This window comes from Vidua macroura, chromosome 19 (assembly GCF_024509145.1).
Source record: "Vidua macroura isolate BioBank_ID:100142 chromosome 19, ASM2450914v1, whole genome shotgun sequence".
NCBI classification, from domain to species: domain Eukaryota; kingdom Metazoa; phylum Chordata; class Aves; order Passeriformes; family Viduidae; genus Vidua; species Vidua macroura.
The window spans coordinates 10,903,529-10,915,494 of NC_071589.1; positions in this window are offsets into that span (position 1 = coordinate 10,903,529).

The window sequence follows — 11,966 nt, forward strand, 5'->3', positions numbered from 1 at the left end:
TCTCACTCGTGTGGTACAGAACCTATTTCATAGCTGAACGGGCTTCATTTGTTCCTCAGGGAAGCTGCCCATAGCAGGGATGGATTTGTCTCCCAGCTGTCGCCCAGACCTTCCCGGCTCAAGGGAGAAATGCTGGGAAGGCAATTGTGGAGCTGCTTTTGGTCTGTCCTGTTGGTAACCAGAGCCAGCCCTTTGCTTCTGCCTCACCAATGGCACTGACTAGGGCTTTTTTTTTTTTTCTTCCTCCCCTCTCTCCACCCTATTTTTTCTATGAGGTTTTAAATTATCTGGGTTATTTTGTGTGTTTGAGAAGACTTCATTTAAAACATCAGTAAAACTTGTATCAAAGGGCTCAACTTCACACTGAGTACACAGAGCTGGGGACTGAATCCTGCAGTTCAAGGGAGCTGCAGGCAGTTTTACACATTTAAATGGATGGTGCCTTGTTTTAAAAAAACCATCTGAAGTTCATGGGGTTCATCTTAATTGATAAGCTGGACATAACGGATGGGTGTAGGGAGACTTCAACAACATAAGGGAAGAAAGATTTTTTTTTTCCCCCCTCTCTCTCTTTTTTTAGTCTACCATCAAAGGTTGGGAACTTAGCACTACATCGTAGTATTATTTTTCTTCTGCTATTAAAATGAATCACACTGTGCCTAATTCTTCTTGGGAAGATGAATGTGTTTGAGGCAGCTTGAAGCCATTCAGTGCCTCACAAGCCTTTGCATCTTTCTATCAATGTTCCAAAATACTCACCTCTGTTTTTTTGGATGTCTGTAGAAACAATATATAAAATGGCTTCAAATACATGGCAGGCTGTTTAGTGGAGATGAAAGGGTATTTGAATAGTCTTTTTAAAATGAATGAAAAGTGAATACTCTCTTCTGTTTCAATTATAAGTGGGACATGGAGCTCGTTAGACACCACCTTAATATGTGACACTCTGAAAAATGTTCACCTACCTTCAGCAGTTCAGAAACATTTTGTTTTTTAGCTTGTCTTGGGATAAAGATCGTGATTACAGGTCTGGCATGTTCCCTGCTAAATGGAGAGGCAGCGTGGGAAAGTTCTGCTCTTACAGCTTGAAAGTTACATCCAACCAAATTTTTTTTTTTTTTTTACACAGTACAGAAGATTGAGAGGGAGTAAGAACCTTATTTTGACCCAAGTGAGGTTTTTTTTTTTTAAGTTTAGCTGAAGTTTATCAGGTTTAACCAAAACCATGTAAATTCATGCAGAAAAAAAGGTGCCCACAGAGCTGCTTTTGGTGTCATCCTGTGTTAGATCTTTTCAGAGGAGGGACCCAAAATGTTCCAGTTTGGGTTCTTTACCAGAGAAGGGACCCAAAATGTCCTGTCATGGGTCCTTTTCCAGAGAAAGGATGCAAAATATCCCTGTTTGTGACTTTTTCCAGAGATAGGGCCCAAAATGTCCTGGTTTGGGTCTTTCCAGAGGAGAAGGATCTGTAACAAGAGCTCTGCTCCACAGGAGCAAATTTGAGCAGGGCTTGAGCTCTGCAGCGAGTGATCCCCAACCACTGCACACGCTCAAATCATGCTAATTCTTAACACTTAGCGCATGTTTTTGTCTTCAAAGCAGCCTGGAAAGGCTCCTGAAGCCCCACAGCACCCACAGAGGTAGGTGGCCTCAGCCTGCGGTGGATAATTGCCGGGGTGAGTGGTGGCCAGAGGAGCTTCAAAGCCATGTGTTACCATCCAACAAAAACACCAGCCCCAGTCACTGCCCAATTCAAATGTGTTGATGGACCTTTAACAGTCCTTGGGAGCATTTGGGATGTGAAGCCTGGAGGCTGGGAATCGTAAGCGAGCCCTGAGGCGCTTTTTTTGGGAAAAAGAAACACTTTCCCAAGTGTTTCGCAGCTGGAATTTGTTGGGGCGTGTGGCGATCAGCCACAATGGTCTTGCTCCATCCCAAATGAAGGCTGGAAGCAGTGGGGAGTGGGGATGGGCTGAGTGGGGAGGGACAGCTGCAGGGCTGGTTCTCCTCTCTGGCTGGGGACAAGGACCCTGGAAGCCTGCATTTGGTTTTCTTCAGCAAAATCCAGGCTGCATTTGGATGCACAAAACTTCCCAGCCCTTGCTCCTGGGCCTCTCTGCTGGCCTGGGTTGATCACAGCAGATACAGTGACACACTTTTGTTCTCTCTCTACCCTGAATGTTTGGCATCCCTGGGCCCAAAGGGTGCAAAACATCTAAAAACTGCCCTGGACACCGTGAGCTTAAAATAACATGGAATAAATAAAAAATAAAACCCCCTCTCCCTTCATGAACAGAGACACCACACGTTACTTTGAAAGGCACCAGTACTGGGAGGATGCTTTGCATTGGTGAAGTACCACAAAAACTCCCTCCCTTCCCCAGGTGCTGGGATCAGGAGCATGTCCAGTTGCCCCCAGCCTTTCTCAGGTCTCCCTGAGGTTGTTTTCTCCCCCCTGCCCTGGGAGTTTATTCCCTCCAAACCCGTGAGTCAGCTGGGCTGGAGCATCTGCTGGTTCAAATTCTGCCTGCCTCATATTGGCAACTGCATTCCCTTCCTCTTTCACCTTCCATTAACCTCATGCTCCTCAAACACCTTCATCCAACTACTCCATTCCGGTAGCAACCTCAGATTAATTAAAAAGGAAAAAAAAAAAAAAAACGAAAGGAGCACACTGTCTTTAAATGAGGTTCCTATCCCATTGCTTTCAAATGCTCTCTCTTAATCACAGAGCCCAGAAAACACCCACACACTGGAGGCTGGAGAATTATTTAAGGCAAATCATCTTCCTTCCCCTTCTGAAAAAAGATCAGACTAGCTCTGGATGGTGAGAGCAGCTCTGGTTCAGGTCCTTCCCATTCTTCCCACAATGTCCCTGATTCCTGCCCGCAGCCCAGCCCAGCCTCCCCACACAGCCCTGCGCACACTCCTGTCCCCCTTGCCCTCATTAGCATCTTACTAATCATAATGAAAAGTCCCAGGATGAATTTTTCTAACATTTAAACCATGGCCTGCCATATGTTTTAGCCTCTCTTTTAAATTAAATGAGTGTTGTGGTGCGTTTAATCTTCAGGGAGCACTGAACTCGCAGAGTGAGAGAGGAGGCTAATTTTGGACATCAGATCTAGGTGATAGCATAATTTCAGACAATTTTGGCTGACCTCCCTGGGCAATGCCCTTCATCTCTTTCATGAGAAGATCTATTTTTAGGGAAGAAAGCCCATTAAGTCTTGCCTTCCTTAATTCAGCTCTTCACATGATAAGATTTGACAGGTAGATCTTCTTTTTTTATTATTATTATTTTTAAAAAAAGAAAACAGAAAGACCCTCTGGGAATTCTGGCTTTCAACATTTGTCTTGGGCCCTGCAGGAGTCTGGAACATCTCTGAACCCTACAGTTGGTCCTGCTTTGAAAGCACCGCCTCGTCATTGCTCATGCACGGCTCCTCATCTGCAGTCACAGCACTCCCGGCTCCCTGCTCCCTCTCCCACTGCCCTGGCAGCTCTCCTTGCCTTCCCTTTCCTCTTGCTTCTGCTGTGTTGGCTCAAAGCAAGCTCTCATTCCCCCCAAATCCTTCAGAAGTCAAAGGATAAACGGGATTCATGGCAGGGGTGGTCCTGCCTACCTCGGTTCTTCTCTTTCCCCCCTCTCGCAGAGCTGCACCCTCAGCGTTGTCCCAGCAAGGGAGCCCAGCTGGCCCCTCAAGGTCTCAGCCAGCCCTAAAACAGGGACAGGAGTCCACCAAAATCCCTCCACCCCTCGAAGTGTCCTCAGGTGGAGCTCAGAACAAAAGGTTTGTGCCTTTTCCAAAGCTCCGGATTCCTGCAATCCTTACATCCCTAAAGGTTTCTGGGATCTCTACAAACAAACCAACCTTTTCCAGAACGTTCCACAGCAAACATCTCTCCTCTACAGGTGCAAAGGGAAAGGCTCACACAGTCACCAGTCCCAGCAGGACAGAGGCAAAGGCCAGGTTTGGGATTGGACACTGCTCCTGGGAATGATGCTGTGCCACCAGCTGGTATCCAAAGGTGACTCGGGAATAACGAGGAGCCAGCTGGTGAAATGGTCAGCGAAGAGGCCACGCTGGCTGGAACAGCTGTGGAGGGGTTAAACCATGCACAAACCAGGCAGAGCTCCGGGTTTCGCACTGAGATTCAAATGCCCAGATCAAAGCAGAGCTCCAGGAAGGAAGAGCCAATTTAGGTTGGAACCAGAGAAAACTTTCTCAGCTAACTTCTGGGAAGTGGAACAAGCAGGTTTCAGAAAGCTCCCATCCAAAGGCAGAGGAGTTTCCGCGGGAGCGGAGGAGGTGGCCCTCGCCCTGTCCCTGTCCTCCCAGACACAGAATTATTACTGGCCACCGGCCCCCTCAGGCCCTTTGCCACCCCCATCCTGCTCTTTGGGAGCTGCCACCGAGCTGTTCCTGGCCAGCCTTGCAGAGGAGGGTGAGCTGCAGCGGGTCCTGCCACGCTCTGCTGTCCCCGCGGCAGCGGGCGTGGTGGCATCCGCGTCGCGGCGTTCCCCAGAGCCAAACACCCCGAGCCTGCAGGCACAGCTCCTGTCCCAGCTGGGCTCCATGGCCCTTGGGATGGCTGCTGGCCCGACAGCCAACATTTGATGGAGTGGCCAAAATACTATTTCCAGCTTTTTTTTTTTTTTTTTTTCCTTCCTTGCTGTTTATTCCAAACCAAACAAACAAATGAAAAAAAAAAAAAAAAAAAAAAGAAATGTTCAAGAGTTTAGCTTTGCTAATTTATGACTCTGTGCTCTGCTCTTTCTCCTTTGGGGTTCACTGCCCTGACCTCAGATACGAGGGGAAGAGGAAGGAGAGCTCTCACCTTGCCAGTGTGAAAGGTTGCCAAAGCAGGGAGAAAATGTCTACTCACTTATTCCAGGAGCATGCAGTGCTTTTGTGATTCCAGTCTTTGTAGATTTGCAATGCCTTTACAACCCCTTGCAACTGTCCAGTGCGGGGTGGTTAATTACCAGGTAAAACAAATTTTTTTAGACTCCATTTAATTATTTGATTGCACAGTAACCAAAGAGTGTAAGAGGGCTGTAGCCAGAAGGCACTTCAAAGCAAGGCCTTGATGTTTCTTAGTGGGCATTAATGGTTTCTGAAGGCAGGAGATTGTTTAAAAAAAATATTAAAACCCTCCTCATGATCCCGCCAGCAATCTCAAAAAAATGCATAAACACTGGAATCCTCTGCCAGGGAAGAAAAAAAAGAGTTCAAAGGGATCTGAGAGTTTTCATGTAAAGTTTAGAGTTTAAGGCGTGACTGTTGGCTACGGAGCCCCACTGTTTGAACTCTTGTTTATTAAAAACAGTTTCCCAGCATTTCACAGGGTTCAGAAAGACAACAGCGAAGTGCAGCCTTTTTCACAGCACAGCCTTTAAAGGCTCCATTGATTTCTACCTATGTGTTTTATCTTCTTTTTTTTTTCCTTTTTTTTTTTTTTTTTTTTTTTTTTTTTTTCTTTTTTTTTCTTTTTTTTTTGATCAGATGCTGAAGTTTAGCACAATATCCAAGGCTGAGCTGGGGCTGTGGTGGAGAGAACCACTCTGGAATAAGAGTTTGCCACGATTTTTAAAATACTTTTTTAACAGTTCACTCCAGACTCTGCAGTGTCCCAGAAGGCTGGATGACAGCAGCAGCAGAATTAGGAAATGACAACTTGGCTGGCCCCAGACTCTGACTGCCTTTTTGATATTATCGCCAACCCTCCAGCCTTTATCTGAGCCTCAGCTCTCAATCAATGTCCAGCCAAACAATCGGCCACTGGGAAACCAAAAGTCTTTTTTTTTTTCCCCCTCAGGATGGGAGATAATCCTTCAGCCTGCCCTGTCTGGGCACGCATCTTATTTCTGATGAGCCCACCAGCCCACCTAGAGCAGGCTCATTCCTTTCTGTGCTTACACTTCTCCTTCAGCCAGCCTTGTTTGTCCAAAAAAACCTTCTGGTTTTTAAAGTGAAGGGTTTTTATCCAGGGTGGAGTGAAGGGGAGGCTGCAGCGTGTTGCAGCTTGGTGCTGTTGGCCATGGCTGGAGAAGAGCCGTGCTTTGAAGGGGCAGCTGGGCTGCTCACAGCAACATGCCTCAATTCCTGCAAGGGCAAGGAGAGCACTGGGAAAATCCTGTGCTGTCCTGGGAAAAAAAAAAAAAGCTTGCAGCTGAGTGTTTTAGCAAGTTCTTTAAGTCTAACTGCAGAGATCTGAAGATAACAGAGCTCAGAGCCGCCCCAGCTCTGCCTTGAACAACAGAGGGGTCTAGAAGTACTGCCAGAAGATGTTATAAAAGGCACATTAGGAGCAGAATTAAAGTCAGCATAAACCAAAACAAACAGAAACATCTGCTGAGCAGGTAGCCCGAGAATAAACTCCTTATTAAAGCCGTTCTGCAGGCTGAATCCTCAGCTCCGAGTCACAGGGGTGCTGCCAGGTGACATCGGCCGCGCCTCTGACGCAGGAGAGAAAGAGCTAAAAATAGTGCCATGTCAAAATCCTCACACAAACACACCAGAGGGGAGGGAAAAGGGGATGTGAGGCAACAAACAGGGGGATGTTTGAGTTTCTGGCTCGGTGCTGCTCTGCAAACGTGGCTGGGAGCCAACGAGAGATGCTCCAGAGAACCTCTCCGGGCTCGGAGGGTGCAGGGTGCAGCAGCATGGGGAAGGATGGAGAGAGGATTTCTGGGACTGCCTCGAGGGAAGAGGGTGTGTGGGATGGAGTAGGGCAGGTCGAGGTGAGATCAGGCCCTGAGCATTTAAATCACACTCAGGATTTTGCATCAGAGTCGCCGTGTTCAAACCTGAGGACAAGGAGCAGCATCCTCTGGACTGAGGAGATCTTTCCTGTGAAGGATGATGTGAAAATGTGTCACCTCCTCCTACTTATAGAGATAAACTCAGATCTTAAATGCAGTGGGGAAAAAAACTGAAGAAAACAAACAAATAAAAAATCTAATAAAAAGAAGGAGAAAATGTATTCCTGTGGACAGCTGATGGCAAAGTGCTGCTCCAAAGATGCTCCTGGGAGTAGGCACAGCCACAGTGCAGCGCTGAAGTTATCCTGCTGCCATCCCCACTCCCAGCAAAAATCTCCTCCTTCCCAACGCCAGGGACTTACAGAAAATATGAACTTAATTTTGGGCTCTGTTTTCCTTAAATCGGCGCAGTTCCAGTAAAATCAGATTAAAATACCTCCAGTTCCTGATGTTTGGGGATATTTAAAGTCAGATCAAAGCACTTTTAACCAGTCCTTTTGGTAGCAGGTTTGATGAGAAACACAGGTGCAGGAATACATGAAGCTGGGCTGATTTAAATGCTGCCTTGCAATGCTGCTTCTGATCCCTTAAATATCAGCTGGGGGTGGGAAGAAGGAATGGAGGGATGATGTTTTCATAGAAGAATACTTTTTTTTTCTTCTTTCTGGATGCAATTTGAGCTGCTTCCCTAAACTTTAACTTGCTGATGTTTTTTTTTTCCCTTTAATAATTACATGGAGAAAGAGACTCAGACAAGGGAGAGCCACAGAGAGGTGGAGAGTAAAGTGATTTACAGACCATAATCCTTCAAGCACAAGATGCTGATGTGCTTGTGAGGGAGCCAGCACAAGCTTCATGGCTCATGCACAGAGACCTGAAGGTCTAAACTCTGAAACAGAGATGAATTTTGGGTGGTTTTCTGCAGAATTAGCTGATTCTGGTGGGACTGTGGGGTGGAACATGATGTGTGGGTCTGGGTGGGTGAGGAACCAGGCTCAGGGTGGGCTCAGCCCCTGGGGAATTCTCTCCAATCCTCCCAGAGCTTCACAGGGGAGCTTTGCAGGGACTTACCCAGAAGCATTTAGCTGGGAATTTTGGAGTTTGGAGATCAGAGAACAGACCCAGACTGGGTGAGTGTGAAGGGGTTTTAGACAATTCTCTGCAGAGTTAAGCCAAGGCCAGCAGTGCTGCTGGTGCAGGGCACAGGATGCAGAGCAGAGCTGGTGCAGGATCCTCCCTTGCACAATGGTGCCAGCATTTTTCAGGGGTTCTGGGATGACACATTTCACCAAGATCAGGGGTTCTGGGATGACACATTTCACCAAGATCAGGGGTTTTGGGACGACACATTTCACCAAAAACTCTTGGTGTTCTTGGTCCCTCTCATCCTGCCTCCAGACAATACCAGCCCCATTCCAAACACACCAAAATGAAGGCAGGTTAAATGAAAGCATTTGACAACACCAATTAAAAGTCATCACTTTTACAGTTCAGGAAAATCAGTGTTTCTTAGAAAGGATTCAGCCGTTTGTTGACAAACGATGTGACCCCAGCAATTCATCCCCAGTGGGACAGGATGGGAAGTGCTATAGGATTTTCTCTGCTGGGAGCTTTCAAGTTTTATTGTGTGCAATTAAAATGCAGATGAATAACACAGTAAAATAATAAAAAGCTCCTCATAAAAGTGCCCCAGTGAAACAAAACTGTCAAAACACAAGAATAAAAAAAAAAAAAAACAACAAAAGAGCAAATATTGCTTCCTCTCAAAATATCATGGAAGTTTAAACAAATTCTGTTATCAGGAGACCCCAAAGCCAGTGATTAAATTCCAGCTTCCTGCAGGCTCATCCACAGCTCCTGTGCCCCACAGGCCCCTAAAAATTGGGCTGCCATGCAAATCCCAGCCCCACATCACCCCTGGGTCATCTCAGCCCCATCACCACTGCAGCCACCCACTGCTGTCACCTGGGCTTGGAGGGACACACAGACACGTCCTGCCCCACACCAACACCCTGCTGGGGCTGCTTGCTTTTGCTAGCACGCCCAAAGGTTCACATTTGTGAACTTTTTGCATTTTTCATGTGATTTTGCTGCAGAAGGGACAATGGGAACCCTGCCAGCACTGCCTAACTGGGGAATTCTGCATTTGTGTGCTATATATAAACAGCTTTTAACAAAGTTCCTCTCAAGTTATTTAATAAGAGGCATCAAATAAGCCAGGCTTAGGCTGTCAGTTCAGCACTGGGAAGACAGAAGATGCCAGTTTTATGATTCCCACTTAAACTGAATGTGCACAGAGAGGAGAATAAAGCCAGACACCAGCTGTGATCCAGCCTGGGCTGGTGTGGCCACAGGGGACATGCCACGCCTGGCACAGGGTGGGGACAATGTGGGGACATGCTGGGGACACGCTCCTGACAGCATCACCAACCAGACCCTGGTCCCCAGCCTGGCAAATCCTCTCCTACAGACCCATTCATCATTCCTTCAAACCTCACCTGGACTTCCACATGAGCAGCAAAAGCACAGGAAATAATTAATAATAATAATAATAATAATAATAATAATAATAATAATAATAATAATAATAATAATAAAACAATGTTTCTTTTGGGGTAACTGGCAGGGCTGAACAGAAAACAGGGCCAATAACAGAATTGAAAAACAAACAAGACACAGAGCCCAGACAGCCAGAAGGAAATCAGACACTAAAACTGAGGGACAGCAGCTCTCTGCAGGGCTCTCCTGGAGGCTTTGAGCCTCACAGCTGGGCACTCTGAGGACAAAGCAAGGGGCACTTTGGATAACACACCTGCACAAGGCAATTCAGGCACCTGATCTGGCAGTGAAGCAAAGAAAAGCCCTAGGCTGACACTGCTGGGAGGTGAAAGCTTCCTCCAGCCTGGGTTTGTGCACTGTCAGGAGAGGCTGGGGTGTGTTTTGGGTGGGTTTCTAAGATGAAATGATTGTTATTACCAGTCCTTACCATGCACTGGCTTCATCCTGGGGCTTGGAGCACCCCCAGTGCAGCAGGTCCCTGCTCTGCACATAATTAACCATTAATTAACCATTAATATGGGGCACAGGCAGGGTCCCAGCCTTGCACTGACCCCTGGGACTGCTGATTGCTCTCGTGCAGCACAAGGGGAGCTGGAAACCTGAATTCTGAGCAGTAACTTGGGGTCAGGTCATGGCTGAGTCCAGAGCCACCAGTAAAGCTGATCCCTTTGGCTGACCCAGCCAATTTGCAGCCCTGCTTCTCCTGGATCTCCCCTGTCACATCAGCCACTGTCCCTGCAGTTCCCAAACTCCAGATGCAGCTCTCCAGACTTACAACACCACAGTTTGTTCAGTGTGGAGCACCTCAGAGCAGCTCCCATCTTCCTCAGTGGCTCCTGCACTTACAGTTGTGATTTCTCTGCTCTTTCATGCGGCCATTGAACTCCCGTTATCTCCCTGAATTAATATTAATGGCTTCCTTTAAGCTTCTCCTTTAGCTCTCCCTTCTTCCAACAACTTTTTGATGATTTTGATTCCTCCAGACTCCTTTCTTCCCCTGCCCTCGTGCTGCCTGTCTGCTCTGATCCCAGCCTTGCCCTGAGATGGCCTCGGTGGCACTTGACCTGTGCAGGGGACGTGGGCTCAGGGGCTTTGGGTGATGCCCTCAGGGCTGCAGGGGGGATGAGGGGTTGGGAGTGATGCTGGGGCAGCTTTGGGGATGTCAGGAAGATGCCAAGAGCAGATCTGAAGTGTCTTGGCCGAGTCACACCTGCCCAGGAGTGAGTGATCAAAGTCATTCCCTTTCCTCTGTCCCTCCAAATTACAGCCAAAACACTTAAATCTGTGAGGGAATCCTGTTATGCAGGCTGTTCTGCCCCATAAAAAAGCCTGTAGAGGCCTTTCCCAGTACCAGGGGGTCTCTCTTGCACCAATCCTGCTGGCACTTCTCAGCTGTGTGGGGGCAGATGCTGTGGTGAGGCCTGAGCTGCTCCTGAGTTCAGCCCTTCTCTTCTCCACCAAAATAAAGCTCATCCCATGGAGCACTAACAGCATCTCCCAGAGAGCAGCCAGGACCCAAATCCGTGTTTGGGGCTGTCCCTGGGCTCCCTCACTGCTGGAAATGGAGCTCACATTGGGCACTGCTGAGCTCTCATCCGACCAAGCTGGGCTCTGAATTTGGTCCACGATGACACAGAAACAGATTTTTAAAATTATTATTATTTTTCCAAACCATTAAGCAATTCCCAAGCATGTGCAAATCATGACTTTTGCCTCCTGCCAGAGTTCTGGGATGGAAATGGAGGATGCTGATGGGTTTGGTCCCAATTTACAGGCTTGGCAATGCCTTTAACCCCTTCAGCCTGCTCAGCTTCTCACCCTGCCTCTGCCCGGGCCTCTCTGCAGATGCTGCTGCACCAAGACGCCAAAATAGGGGGCACAGAACAGTCTCTGGGAGGATTTTGTCCTTGTGCAGCCCAGGAGGGACGAGTTGATGCTGATCCCAGTGACTGAGTTAGTCTAAATCCATCCTTTCACCGCTCTAAAGCGTTTGCTTAAGGCACAGCCTTCTCTGGGGTCCAGGATCTCTTTCTTGCATTTTATGAGTTTTTTCCCTAATTATGGAATCTCTTTCAATCTAACCCTCCTTTGATCACAGCTGGCCCCAGAGAGAACTCGTCTTGTCTGGATCGACTGAGAAAAGAAAGAGATGAGAGGCAGGAGTGACCTGCCCGGGATGACTAAGAAAATAACAGCAAAGCAAAGAGTGAGCACCAGCTTTGCACAGCCACAGCTTCAGAGAAAGCTCAGGACAAACCTTCCTCTGTGTGATCAGTCACCACATCCTTCCAGGTAAAGCACGTTTCAAGCAGGACCCAGGGCTGAGCCATCAGGGAGAGCTTCCTGCAGCTGTTCTGCTCCCAGATGGGATGAGAATGAGAATTCCTGAGGCTCCAAAGGGAATTTCTGAGCCAGGACACCTTACTGGCACAGCAGAAAGCCATCCCAGTTCACCAGCACACAGGAGACCCCACTCTGATTCAGCTGACAGATTACAAAGGATCCTATAGAACCCTTCCTATAAAACCCAGCTAAAGGAGATTTCTTCAGAAAAAGGCTATTTTCAGTGCCACTCTGATTATTTGCCCTCTGTTGTCCTCCATAAAGGATACTGCGAAGTTAATGATCCAGCTATGGA